A 15,181-nucleotide genomic window follows, 5' to 3' on the forward strand; every position below is an offset into this window, starting at 1 on the left:
TCGGTGTCGGCCAAGCCAACAGGGATTTCTCCCGATCCCAACCTTTCACCTCACGCACTCCGGAGCTCGCCACCAAACCGACCACCACCCAGTGCCAACCCTGACATGAAGCTTCCCATGCTGTCTCACCACAGCACCGCGAAGTATGGCCTGCACAATGAAGAAGAGGAGCCGGGACTAGGGCAGCAGCACCGTCGGCATGAGGGAGGGCCCCACCTCCACCGTCAACGACGGTAGCCGACCGGACGCAATGGCAGGAACATACCAGGCCCGTGGCCGCACAGGCCCGGCCGGGATCTCCGAGGCTCGTAAAGTTCCCGCCTTCGCGCTGCAGCCGGCACGTCGTCGGCGTCGTCGCGCCCGGTCCAAGCCGCTCCTCCTCCTCACCACGCAGAGGACAATGAAGGCACGCCGGGTGCCGACACGCTAGGACCCAGATGGGGCCCGAAGGGCCTAGATCTGAGCCAGGGGCGCGCCGCCGGCCACCCCACGCCACCAAGCCACCCCGCCGCCAAGGAGCCACGCCACCACCACGCCCGCTGCCGGCCACCGCTGCCGGGTCGCCGGGCCTCCGCCAAGCCGATCAGCACCGCCGCCGCCCCCCTCCCCGGGTAGGGAGGACGCGCGCGCGGGAAGAGGACATCCCGCCGCCGCCGACACCACCCGGGCTAGAGCCGGGGGCACCCGCTGGCGGCGGCGGGGGGAGGAGGGGAGGAAGGGGCTGAAGGGGAGGGGCGTGCGCCGCACCGGCCGCCTCCCGGGGAGGCAGCGCGAGGGTGGATTCGGGGAAGGGGAGGGAAGAGCAGAGGGAGGAGAGCCCGGATCCGGCCTGCGCGCGGCGAGATCCGCCGGAGACTGCCGAGATCGAGGGGGGAGAGGCGGCGGCGAGGGTTTCCCTACCTGCTCGTTTTCCCCTCCTGAACTCGCAGTTCACTGGCTTAGCCAGGGGGAGATGACAGGCGGTTGCGCGTCCTACGGGGAGAGACTGACGACTTCTTCGTTGAGATCGACACAGAGGTGGACGAGCAGAAGGCGCAGGGGACCACGGACGTCGCCAGCTCAGCATCAATCGTGTCGCCCGCACGGTTCGCTCCCAGTCGCAACGACCATGAGGCCGGCCTGTCCACATTGATCGTGGACCTCACCTCGGTCGGAGACGTCCACACAACAGACTCCGGCGAGGAAGAGTAGGACGTGTGTATGTATCGTGTCCCATGGCCTACTCATTCTCTCGCCGACTCACAACTTCACTTCCCGGAGCTCACGGCCTTTGAGATTGTCGGACATGGGGAAGACACATGATGCCTCCATGGTCGGCAAACATTTAGACTCGGTTAAATGTCATGTCGGCTTTTGTTTAGTTGAAAATTTGAAATATGTCGAAAATATAATGAGTTTGGTTTGATTTAAATAAAAATCATTCGGTTTGCATGAAATTTATCTAGTTTGTTCAAATTATGTTTAAAATTTATCTAGACGTTTGATGGAAAATGTTGGATGGCCGGCTCCTGTATCACTATCCACGGACCCGTCCGTGGATGGATACTCTGTCAGTCTTAGTGGTCGGCGTTGGAGATGCCCTTACCTCACATACACATGCATGCGTACACGGATAGATACTCTGTCAGTTTTAGAGGTCGGGGTTGGAGATGCCCTTACTTCACATACAAATGGATACGTAATTCATTTTGCTTGATCTGCTGAGTTACAAAGGCGAACTCGTTTGGTGCCAGCTCTCATGGATTCCACCTAGTTTCCACGAATGGCGAAGCAGCTGAGCTGAACTTCATGGTGGGTTAGTGGCATTGGGTGGAACCACATAATTAACCACCATTTAAATAGAGGAATGCTTAATTTAGTCGGCATGATGGCATACAATCTGCTTGAGAGATTGAGACATAAAATTTCTGTTATCCTCGTGGACGCAATGCGACTGGAACGATGTGACGATGGAAGCTTCAGCATGCCACTCATATCTTGTTGATCACAACGTGTCAAAACTACAGGCCATGGAACTGACAGTCTTGGACATAATGCTTTCATTAGCACAAAATGTAGATGAAACATGCGGAGTATGGATGCCTGTAATTGGGGATCTTTGGGCGATATCATATGAGGTGCGCATCTACTTTTTGTCCTTCGTTCATCACTCGTTGTATTATACATAGTGCGTGCAACCAGTGGCGATGCCGGGAATTCATTCATGTGTAGTCAATTTAAACTTGTGTAGTCATATGTATGTACTTATAATTTTTTCTGCATGATATATACTTATTGTATGGTGTTTTTGCCAAAAAGCTGTGTAGTCATTTGACTACACAGCTCATGCATGGCTTCGTGCAACAATCTTCTCCTCACGACAATTATGGCAGTTGTACATCAACTAGTCGATGAATCAAGATAGCACTAGAGAATAATCGAAATTAAACATAAGTTTAAACATGTCCTCCGCAATTAAACACCAACTTTCGCTGGCGGCGAGAAGATCTGCGGCCTGCAAGCGCAGCGAGAGATGCTCGTGATCTGGAACAAGAACGTCTTAGAGCATCTCCAAGCCGCGCTATATAAGCGCCGCGTTAAAAAATCAATGTTTTTTGCACGCGCACTATCGCTCCGGGCGCTCCAGCGGAGGCACAAAAACTGCGCGCGCGGCATATCTAGTTCAGCGCGCGGGCCGAAACGCCATCGCGCGCCGCTTATTTGCTACGCCTGCTCCCGCGCGCTGGACTCTCGAGCGCTCGCTCGCAACTCCACCTACCCCATCCAGCCGCGGCGCCGCCGCCGCCCGCGCCACCCCATTATTCCGGCGACCGTTCCGGCGCTTCCTCGGCCTATCCCCGCGCCGCGGCGGCTTCCTCCGTCTCCCTCTAGTCACCGCCGCCCCTCGCGCGCGGCAGTCCTCCGACGAACAGCGCCCGGCCGCTCACTGCCGCTCGGCGCCCGCAAGGTGTTCGACAAAATGCCCGCAAGGTATGTATTGCTCAAACTTCATGAATTTGGTGCATCTTGATTGTAGTTTTTATAGCCTGGTTTATATTGAACATTGTAAATGAGTTTGTCGTATGATTCTTCAGAAGAAGAATTTGATATGGAAGAGGAGGAGGATCTTGCTGAAGACGCCGCAAGGCTATTGGAGATGAACAAAGCTCGCGGCTTCCCAGGCATGCTTGGCTCAATAGATTGCGTGCATTGGAGTTGGAAGAATTGTCCAAAGGCATGGCATGGGCAATTCCACGGCCAAAAAAATAGTTTCACTATAATCCTTGAAGCGGTGGCCGATCAAGAGACTTGGATTTGGCATGCTTTCTTTGGAATGCCTGGATCTTTGAATGACATCAACGTTGTCAACCGGTCACCACTGATGAATAAGATTGCAAATGATGATCTGCCACCGGTGCAGTTTGTAGCAAATGGCCGTACATACAACTATGCCTACTATCTTGCGGATGGCATCTACCCAAAGTGGCAAACATTTGTGAAGCCGTTGAAAAAACCGGAAGCTAAGAAAAATCTCGATTTCCACAATGCTCAGGCGGTGGCTAGAAAAGATGTGGAGAGAGCTTTTGGGATTTTGCAACGAAAATCCGCATTTGAGCCCGGGCTCAGATGATCTCGCTCAGAAAAAAAATTCAAAACAAATACTAGGAAAATTCAAAAAAATCCTTTTTTGTGTGGTAGATAATTTGGTGCGTGAGGTCCGCTCCAAATTTCAACTCATTTGGATACCCGAGCAGCTCCCGGCAAAAAAGACAAATCGGGTCAAAACAATTCGTGAACAATAAACTTTTTTACAGACCCCGATTTTGTCTTTTTTGCAGAAAGCTACTCAAATGTCCAAACGAGTTGAAATTTGCAGCAAACCTCACGCATCAAATTATCTACCACACAAAAAAATTGGAATTTTTTTAGTATTTGTTTTGATTTTTTTTGTTGGAGCAGGTGCAGCTGAGCCCGGGAGCCAAACTGGCCTTCTCATTTTGCAAGCCCAATTTGCTATTGTGAGAGGACCGGCTAGAATTTGGGATCAAAATATGCTTTGGTACATCATGCACGCTTGTGTGATCATGCACAACATGATCATTGAGAATGAGTATGGCCAAGATGTAGACTACTCTCAATATGAGCTCTTGGTACATCCCGTGCGAGTGCGGCGGAGGGCTGAAAGGGTGGCCCGTTTTGTTGCCTCCTATCATGTCATTCGACGTCCCGCAGCGCATGATAATCTTTAAAAGGATCTCATTGAGGAGTGGTGGGCTTGGAATGGCCGACAAAGAGCATCATGATTTGTGTGTTTGATGTTGTACTGTTAAACTATTTGTTGTATTGAACGATAAACTAATTGTTTGAGTTGTAATAACGAAATTAAACTATTTATTGTTGATTTATTTTGTCTGTGTTTGATCTTTTTGCTTGTGTTTGCAGCGTATATGTTGTTTGTGCGAGAGTCGTGCGCGCTGTATTTTTACGCGCTATTGGAGCTACGCGAGCGCACTGCATTTTAGCACGGCTGCTGGAGCCAGCACTGCCCACCGCGCAAAACCAGGCGATGGGCATGCGATAAAATAATTTTAGCGCGCGGCGCGTTGGATAGCTGTTGGAGATGCTCTTAGCTGGCGTGCTGATGAAGGTCCTCGAGGCTAGCCGCCGGTCAGAAGATGCATCCTTCCCCATTTCAGAACTTTGCCTTGTCACAAAATGTTCGTCCTTGACAACGTAATTGCAATGAACATTTCCATCGAGCTTAACATAGACATTTGTTAAATCGTATCCATTTTCGTATGTATGGTGTGTCGTCCACCGGAACATATACACCGTACGTTCAGCGAGTACCGTCAAATAAACAGCGTCACACAAGCTGATAAGCTTTAGGGTGTATTTGGTTGAGGAACCAAGTGAAATGGAACGGTTCCGTTCTTGTGTTTAGTGAAGATAACGAGATGGAATGAAATGGTTCCATCTTGGTGTTTGGTTGAGCAGATAAAATATTAGAATGTGATGAATTTAATTCAAATTACTTGTATAGGAATGGTGATGTTTCCAATAGCATACCTATAAAATTTTCACATCACTAATTTGCATTTTCAGTTGCAATTTATTCAAAGTTGTATCGTATTTCATTTGTATTAAACACCTGCCCATTTTCAAGTTATACACACACGAGCAGTAAACGAGCAATGCTATCTGGCTAGGTTTGGGCTCCGTCGTTGCATAGGTGTGGCCGCTAATCCAACCCCGCCGCCCGCCAAATCATCGCCACCACCTGCAGGCTGTACCCAAGCTTCAGCCACAGCTACCCAAGCGACAGGAAGGGAGGCGAGCTGGCTGCCGCTGCTCTGCTCCCCGTCAAATTGCTCGCCGCCGATCTGCCATTGCTACCTAATACTGCTGCTTGGCACTGTTGCTATGCCCAGGATCCCATCTGAATCGGAACTAGACGTCGATGCTTGCCGCCGCCGCTCCTCAACCACTCGCTGGCCGGCCCGCAACCGCTCGCCCGCCGCACCTACTTTCCGTCGGCCTACCACCCCATCCTATTCCCTTGCTGTGGGGCACATCGAGAGAGGAAGAGACGAGGTGGAGGCGGCGCAGATCGAGAGAGGAGAGCCGGCGGTGCAGATCGAGAGAACAAGAGACAAGGGAGAAGCGGCGCACGAGGAGGGGGTTTCAGAAGCGAGATGTGAGAGCGAGTGGTTCCGCGTCGTTCCGTCGATTTGGAGGTACGAGCAGGTTCCGGATCTTGGCCGAATATTCGGTTTGCGGACACGAGTTGGTTACCGTTCCAGTTGTGTACCAAACGCACGAACAAGGCCTAGGAATAGGTCCGACCCGTTCCATTCCAGTCGGTTACCTGAACTGAACACACCCTGTCTAACTAGGAAACGCGGACTACTAGAACTGTCCCTCGCGGACCGATTTACTGGAGCGAATTGGTCTTTTTCACACTATTTCTTTTTCTTTTGTTATGTTTGGTTTTGTTTTCTCTTTCATTTTTTTAATTTATTTGTTTTCATTTTTGTTTCTTTTCCAAAAATGCGTGCGATTTTAATAATTTGTTCAAAATTCCAAAAAATAGCCTTTTCAATTTTTGTTTGTAAAATAGAAATTTCGCATTTTAAAATAGTTTGTAGAAATTTCAAAAAATCTTGTCTTTCAAAATTACTAAAAATGTCAAAACACGAACATTTAAAAAAACAAATATTAGAACATAAACACTTATTGAATTTGTCGAACATTCTTTGTAAACCAATAACAAAGTTGAAATTTTCAAAAAAATCAGAAAAAAGATGAAAACAGTATTTTTTTGAATTTCCTCGAACATTTCTGTATTTGTGTAGATTTTATTTTGAAAACAGGAACATTTTTTATTTCCAAACAAATTTTTATAGTCAGAACATTTTTTGAATTTGTGAAAAAAATAATAAGTTAAAATATTTTGAATTTGAGAATACATTTTGAAAACGGATTCTTTTAAAAAAAGTGAACACAATTTGAGAAGGCAAACATTTTTTTGGTCTATAAACACTTGAAATCAGGAACACTTTTCAAAACTCTAAACAAAATTTGACAACGATAACATTTTTTTTAATTTACAAAAAAATGAATTGTTAACATTTTTCGAATTTTGAATATTTCTTTATTCAATATTAACAAAAAATGAAGCCTAATTTGTTTGCAAATTGTGAACATTTTCTGAATTTTTGAAACATTGATTAATAAATATGAAAAAAATTGTAAATTATGATTTTTTTCAAAAATATGAACTTTTTCTTAAAAGATTTAACAAAGTTTGACAAACATGAAATATTATGAAATTTTTGAATCTATGAATAATAGAAACAATAAATGAGTAAAAAAAAGGAAAAGAGTCAAACAAGATTGGCTTCTATCACCAATTCAAGGACCATGCCAAGTTGTTTGGGTTTCTGACTAGTTTTGAATTTTGTGGAATTTTCTTGGTTAAAATAAAAATAAATAGACGAACGTGTCGCAACTTGCATACGGTGACGAAAGTTGTTCAAACCATGCATATGTGCTACATGGGCATGCCCACCTGAGAGTTTGAGTCATTTCAAGGATACCAAAAAATAGACCATGTTCAATGAAGAATGTTTGGGTAGGCGAAAAGGGTCCGTTTGAGATCACATTGTTCTGGACATACGTCAAATGGCCCCAAATTCTTTCCACCAGTTTCTATGACCAATTCAAGTCATCATGGTAGGTTGTTTGGATTTTTTTTTGACAAGTTTTGCATTTTGTGGAGTTTTCTCAGTGAAAAAGAGCTCATAGATGGCCGGACATGTCGCAATGTGCAAACAATATCGGAACTCATTCAAACCTGGCATGTATGCCTCATATGTCCATGCCAGGTTGGTGCAATAAGTTGGGGTCATTTATCCATAGTCTAAAAAACCCACCAGTTTAGAGGAGTGTGTTAGACTAGGCCAGATAGGTCATCCATGAGCATATAGTTTAACCTAATTTGAATGCTTCTGTTACTTGCAATTTCTGCCATTATCAATCAACATGAACATTTTCTTATCTCCCAATAATTTCTTGAAATTTGTTAACAATTTTGGAATTTCAAGTTGTGTATGAAAAATTTACAAACATCAACACTTTTTCCAAAATTGTTAAGAAATACCCAACAATTGACGAAAATTTTGAACACAAATTACAAAACACATACTTTGAGAAAAATATATCAGCTTTTTTGAAACGCAAACATTTGTTAATTTGTTTGAAAACCAGAACATTTTTTTAAATTCTAGACCATTTTTAACATTGTAAAAATATTTGGAAATAATAACATTTTTGCTTTTCCAAACAGCTTTTCAAATTTTTGAGCAGGTTTCAAAAAGAAAAATAAAGTTCAAAAGGGAGAAAAATAAATTAACAAAAATGAGAAAAAGAAAGGCAAAAAGATGCTTAGGCCTTGGCCCAACTAGCCGACGGCATCGCTCCCATCGAGTGCCTGTTGGGCCGGCCCAAGAATTCACGTATTTGAATAGAGTGCATCCTTTTTGAAAAAATATGGACAGATTTTAAAAAAATCGCAGGTTTTCACAAAAAAGTTGCAAAACAAAGTTTGAGAAAATCCAAAAGATTCACAAATTTAAGAAAAAAATCATTTTAAATTTTTAAAAATTATGCATTTGATAAAAATGAAAATGAAAATGAAAAACAAAAAAATAGAATAAAACAGAACAAAGCATGGTTTAAAAAAGCATGAAAGGAACAGGCCTGAAAGTTCACAAAGTTATATTTGCCACATAAGAAGCGAAAAAGAAAGCTAGTGCACAGCAAGTAACGTGTCCCGCTTAACCTTAAGGATTGAAGTTCGAATCTCCCGCGGTGCACATTTTTTGAAGATTATAAAGTAAGAGAAAAAAATGAGGATGCCAAACAGGGTTTTGGTATGCCACGTACGTCAGGCCGTGTACGGGTCGTACGTACACAAGTCGCGCCAGCTATGTATTTTTAAAAAGGGTCATCCTACCCTTATTATGAATGGTATGAAGTGATCTCCTCTAATGACGTGTTTAGGGGGGTCGTACCGAAGAAAAAGTGTTAATTAATTACTCCTAGTTGGATTGTTGATGTCGTGTGCGGCTCGAGTACTACTATTTAGAAACGGGAGCAAAAACCTTTGATTATATAGTGCCCTTATGACTCCCAATTCTACGGAGGTATGCAAAAATGAAAATAGATTCACAGTCGCTAAATGCTTGATTTTTTTTGTGAGTCACCCGAATTTGCAGCAAGGTCAAAGATGGGGGCAATGTGAGGAGCACAACGATGAATGTTGACCATGGCAAGCCCGTGCTAGGACCTTGCTGGAGACAGGGCGGCGCTATGAGCGTTGGCTAGCTGTGACGTCCCATGTGGAGCCATGGAAACAGGTTGACGGGTGCGGATAGAGAGGTGTAGGGTTGTCGAAGAATTTTTCTTGACCAACGAGCTTTAGAAGGATGGGAGGGGAGCAGCACGGCGGTGGGCGAAGATTGAGGAGAGAATGGTGTGATAAGGCGTGCACGGAAGCGTCGTCGGCCACAGTTAGCAATGGGAGGTGGACCGGCCAATTTCGGAGAGAGATTGGGGCTTGATTGTGGTTGGAGGATGAAGATGGTTGAGAGGAGAAAAGGAATAACGTGAGCCATGAGATAGTTGAGAAAAAATGACTGACACCAAAAAACTTATGAACCATAATAATGTTGGGGAACGTGGTATTTCAAAAAATTTACCTACGATCACGCAAGATCTATCTAGGAGATGCATAGCAACGAGACGGGAGAGTGTGTCCACGTACCCTCGTATATCGAAAGCGGAAGCGTTTAGTAACGCGGTTGATGTAGTCGAACGTCTTCACGATCCAACCGATCCAAGTACTGAACGTACGGCACCTCCGTGTTCAGCACACGTTCAGCACGATGACGTCCCTCGAGCTCTTGATCCAGTTGAGGACGAGGGAGAATTTCATTAGCACGACGGTGTAGCGACGGTGATGATGATGTTACCGGAGCAGGGCTTCGCCTAAGCACTACGACGATATGACCGAGGTGTGTAACTATGAGGGGGGCACCGCACACGGCTAAGACAAATCTTGGAGTGCCTTTGGGGTGCCCCCTGCCCAAAGGAGGGAGGGAGAGAACCCGGCCCTCCTAGGGCGCGCCAAGTGTAGGGAGTCCTACTAGGACTCCCAAGTCCTAGTAGGATTCCCTTTCCTTTTCGGAGTGGGAAAGAAGGAAAGAAGGGAGAGGGAGAAGGAAAAGGGGGGGGCCGCGCCCCCACCCCTTGTCGAATTCGGTTTGGGCAGGGGGGAGGCGCGCGCCACCTCGTGGCCCTTCTTCCCACTCTCCACTAAAGCCCAATAAGGCCCATTAACTTCCTCGGCGAATTCTGGTAACTCTCCGGTACTCCGAAAAATACCCAAATCACTCGGAACCATTCCGATGTACGAATATAGCCTTCCAATATATGAATCTTTAACTCTTGACCATTTTGAGACTCCTCGTCATGTCCGTGATCTCATCCGGGACTCCGAACAAACTTCCGTCATGAAATCACATAACTCATAATACAAATCGTCATCGAACGTTAAGCGTGCGGACCCTACGGGTTCGAGAATGTAGACATGACCGAGACACATCTCCGGTCAATAACCAATAGCGGAACCTGGATGCTCATATTGGCTCCTACATATTCTACGAAGATCTTTATCGGTCTAACCGCATAACAACATACGTCATTCCCTTTGTCATAGGTATGTTACTTGCCCGAGATTTGATCGTACGTATCATCATACCTAGTTCAATCTCGTTACCGGCAAGTCTCTTTACTCGTTCCGTAATTCATCATCCCGCAACTAACTCATTAGTCACATTACTTGCAAGGCTTATAGTGATGAGCATTCCCGAGAGGGCCCATAGATACCTCTTCAATACACGGAGTGACAAATCCTAATCTCGATCTATGCCAACCCAACAAACACCTTCGGAGACACCTGTAGAGCATCTTTATAATCACCCAGTTACGTTGTGACGTTTGATAGCACACAAGGTGTTCCTCCGGTATTCGGGAGTTGCATAATCTCATAGTCAGAGGAACATGTATAAGTCATGAAGAAAGCAATAGCAATAAAACTAAACGATCATTATGCTAAGCTAACGGATGGGTCTTGTCCATCACATCATTCTCTAATGATGTGATCCCGTTTATCAAATGACAACACATGTTTATGGTTAGGAAACTTAACAATCTTTGATTAATGAGCTAGTCAAGTAGAGGCATACTAGGGACACTCTATTTTGACTATGTATTCACACATGTACTAAGTTTCTGGTTAATACAATTATAGCATGAATAATAAACATTTATCATGATATAAGGAAATATAAATAACAACTTTATTATTGCCTCTAGGGCATATTTCCTTCAGTCTCCCACTTGCACTAGAGTCAATAATCTTGTTCACATCGCCATGTGATTTAACACCAATAGTTCACATCTTTATGTGATTAGTTCACATATCCATGTGACTAATACCCAAAGGGTTTACTAGAGTCAATAATCTAGTTCACATTGCTATGTGATTAACACCCAAAGAGTGATCATGTTTTGCTTGTGAGAGAAGTTTAGTCAATGGGCCTGCCACATTCAGAGCCGTATGTATTTTGCAAATTTTCTACGTCTACAATGCTCTGCACGGAGCTACTCTAGCTAATTGCTCCCACTTTGTAAGTGTATCTGGTGCCCCTTAGTGATTTTTGTGTATTGAAGACTTATAGGTTAAGGGACTAATACGTTTGTGAGTGTACACAGGTCTATAAGTCTATGAGGAGTTTGATACTTACAGAGAAAGTCGACCCCTAAAATGAATGTCTTCGACTGAAGACTTTGGATTTCTGAAGACTTTTATGAAGACTTTGAAAGTGAAGAAATTGGTGTGACCATGAAGACTTGGATATCCATACAAGGAACATGAAGCGTGAAGACTTTTGTTTTCGTAGTTTCATTTTCTCCTTCTTGAGTCATAGCAAACATCGTACTGTTAAAGGGGGTCGAGGAAAAACTAAGGAAAAGTTTCCAAGTGATGCTCATCTCAAAATTCTACACCTACCAATCCTTTAAAGTGAAGCCATTGGAAATCTCATACAGTTCAGTCAATTTCTTTAGTGACAGAGACGAAGTTCTCCTGGTCTCTGAGGAATTTGTTCTGACTGAGGAGTTAGGAATTCGCCAGTGTGGATTGCCTACAAGTGAGGAACATGATAGCCCTGGGGAATTTGAGCCTCAAATTTCCGACCGTTGTTGTGCTACGCGCCAGCTGTCCCAAAATATCTACCCACCTAACGGTCATATCATTGAAGGGCATTTATGTCTTATCATGTCGGGCTGCTCCCTAGGCTATAAATAGCCGCCCCCTACAACCACTAGTCGGTTGGCTGCTCCGAGAGAAACTGACACTTGTCATTGAGAGCATCCCATCCTCTGAGGACTTTGAGCGAAAATCATCAAGTGAGGAAAACCCAAACCCAAACACCTACAAACCCAAAAGTGATTGAGCATCACTAAAGAGATTGATCCTGTGTGGATCCGATGCTTGTTATCTTTGAAGACTGTGCATCTTCTAGACGGTTAGGCGTCATGGTCTAGAGCATCCAAGAGGAAATTGTGGATCGCGGAGTGACCGAGTTTGTGAAGGTTTGGAAGTCACCTGAAGACTTAACACGAGTGATTGGGCGAGGTCTGTGTGGCCTTAGCTCAAGGAGAATACGGTGAGGACTATGTGTCCTCACGTTTAAATACCTAGCTGCTCCAACCAGACGTACAACTGTCACAGCAGATGGAACTGGTCTACCAAATCATTGTCTTCACCGAGCTAACTGGTTCTATTTCCTCAACCCTTCCATTTCCTCATTATTGTGTTGTGTGCTTGTTCATATCTGTTTGAAGACTTTGACTGAAGATTTCTCAATTTCCTCAGTTCAATTTCTTTAGTCTGGTTGTCTTCATCCTGTTTTATCATGTGCTTACGCTTCCTGTACTCTGTGTCTGTTTCAATTTCATCATGATTTCCATGTTTATGTTATGTCATGTATGCATCTATGTACTTATTCCGCTGCAAGTAGTTCTTCACTCAGGAATTTCCTCACCCTGAAATTCCTCAGTGAAGAATTCATAAAAATCACCTATTCACCCTCCTCTAGTCGACTTAACGCACTTTCAATTGGTATCAGAGCAAGGTACTCCCTTGTTCTGTGTGATTTTCGTTTAACCGCCTGGAGTTTTAGTTATGTCGACCGCAGGAATGAAGACTGTGTCATGCCCCATCTTTGACGGTCATGATTATCCCAAGTGGAAGGCCATGATGAAGAAGCGACTCATGGTGATGAATAGCGAGCTGTGGACCGTCACTGAGATTGGTCTTACCGATCTGTGTAAGATGGCGGAGGCTGATGACATTCGCAAGCACACTCTTCTCAACCTCACAGTGAAGAACATCATCTGCTCCTGTCAGTCTCAAATTCAGTTCAGGAACATTATGCATCTCAGCCATGCGAAGCTCATCTGGGACCGACTCTTTGAGGTCTATGAAGGTCATAGAACTGATCGTGATCCCTAGTTTTAGGATTTCATGGTATCGCGTAAGGCTATGACTTTCGAGTCAGAATCATCATCCTCTGCACCATGTCTTATGAGAAAAGTGCCAAGGTAACTGAATGCTACCCGTCTGAGTCTAGTGATGATGAATCTGCTGATGAATTTGGACCCAGCTACACCAAACTTGCTTCCCTTGCCACTAAACAACAAAGAGCTTTGGAAAAAGTTCAACATATGCTTGATAAGAGCGATGATATGTTGGGTGAAGAAATGGATCGCACTAAAACCTTGACTGAAAATTTTCAGAAACTTCAGTCTAAGTTTGACAACCTTCAAAGTCATCATAACACTCTCTTATCTGATCATGAGAAGATTTCTTATGAATTTCTTCAAAGAAAGCAAGATCTTGAGAAGCTAAGGGTGAGTTATGAAGATCCTCAGAAGGAGCGTGATTCATTACTAGCTCAACAAGTCAGCGCTTCTCAGGAAGAATTTATTCCTCCATGTTTGAAGTGCGTTGAACGTGAATCTGCTAATTCTTCACCTGAAAGTTCAAATGCTTCTACTGCTACAAATTTTTCACATGTCTCTGCTATCACTAATTCCTCATCTGAGGATATTGCTAGTATCACTGACAATGCAGGGCTGAAGGAATTGTATATGACATGCATGTACAAAAGCCTCAAAGGGCATCAGGCTCTTTGTGATGTGCTTAAAAAGCAGATCCTCAACAGGAACCCTAGGAAAGAGGGTACTGCCTTTGAGAGGAAACTCAATGCTGATGGGACATACTGGAAGCCTGAGCAGTACCCCAAAACCTCATGGGTTGCTGCAAAGGGGCCTCCAGTAGATCCATCTACTCTATCTGGCTTTACATGTGAATCTCCTCATTCTTCTGATGAGTCATTTGACTCAAATTATAAGCTATTCAAAAATCAGAATGGTGAAGTATTTGCTAGATATGTTAGCAGTAACTGCAGGAACGGTTCCCCTGTGAAGAAAATCTGGGTTCACAAAAGGTGCCTTGAAAGTCTTCAGGTGAATGTCATCATGACACCACCTGTGAAGAATAGGAACCCCAGATAAAATTCTTCATATGGACCAAATTCTTCATATGGATCCAAGTCCTCATACGGACTGAATTCCTCACGTGGATCAAATTCCTCAAAAGGATCAAAATCCTCATATGAACATCATCGTGCTAACACTTCTGTTTTGCAGGGAAGATCTAAGGGCTATGAATATGAGCATTATTCTTCTAACCATTATGTTCATAAGTCCTCGAAGAATTTCTCTGCTTATTCATATGCTTACCCTGACTCCTCTTATGTGAAACGAAGTGGAATGGCTTCTATGCCACCGTTCTCTTATGGAGCTCGCAGAATGATGAACTCTTTGCCACCCCTTCAGATGTGGGTGGTGAAGAAAAAGAACTAATCCCTTATGCAGGGTCAGGTCTCCAGACGTGATTAAACGTCTGAAGAATTTGCTGGAGACCTGAAGATGCTTGAAAGGACGCAAGTTAATCATGAAGAAATGAACTTTCATTTCTCACATCCTCATACTGCTTTATATGTTCTATTGCTTGATGAAATTGATCTGATGAAATTGATGTCTTATTCTTCATTGATGAAGTATATGAGTTCGTAAGCTACACTAATTCATCTGCAGGATGATCAACCCAAAGCCACCGAGTGGGTCCTCAATAGTGGATGTACAAATCACATGACTGGTGACAAGAATCTATTGATGGACACTCCCTTATATCCATCGCATCTGAAGCATATCACCTACGCTGACAAAGGAAAAAAGCAAGGTATTGGGTCTAGGTAAGGTTGCGATCTCAATGGATCGACACATTGACAAATTCATGCTTGTCGAGTCCTTAGGATTCAACCTCATGTCAGTCTCAATGCTTTGTGATCTTGATATGGTTGTTATCTTTGGCAAGTATCGTTGTGTTGTGATCATGGAAGCTGACCATTCCAAAGTCTTCGAAGGCTTTAGGAGAGGAGATCTGTATATTGTTGATTTTTCCATAGGACCACAACCAACAATATGTCTACTTGCAAAAGCTTCA

Source organism: Triticum aestivum, chromosome 5D, assembly GCF_018294505.1.
Source record: "Triticum aestivum cultivar Chinese Spring chromosome 5D, IWGSC CS RefSeq v2.1, whole genome shotgun sequence".
NCBI classification, from domain to species: Eukaryota; Viridiplantae; Streptophyta; class Magnoliopsida; order Poales; family Poaceae; genus Triticum; species Triticum aestivum.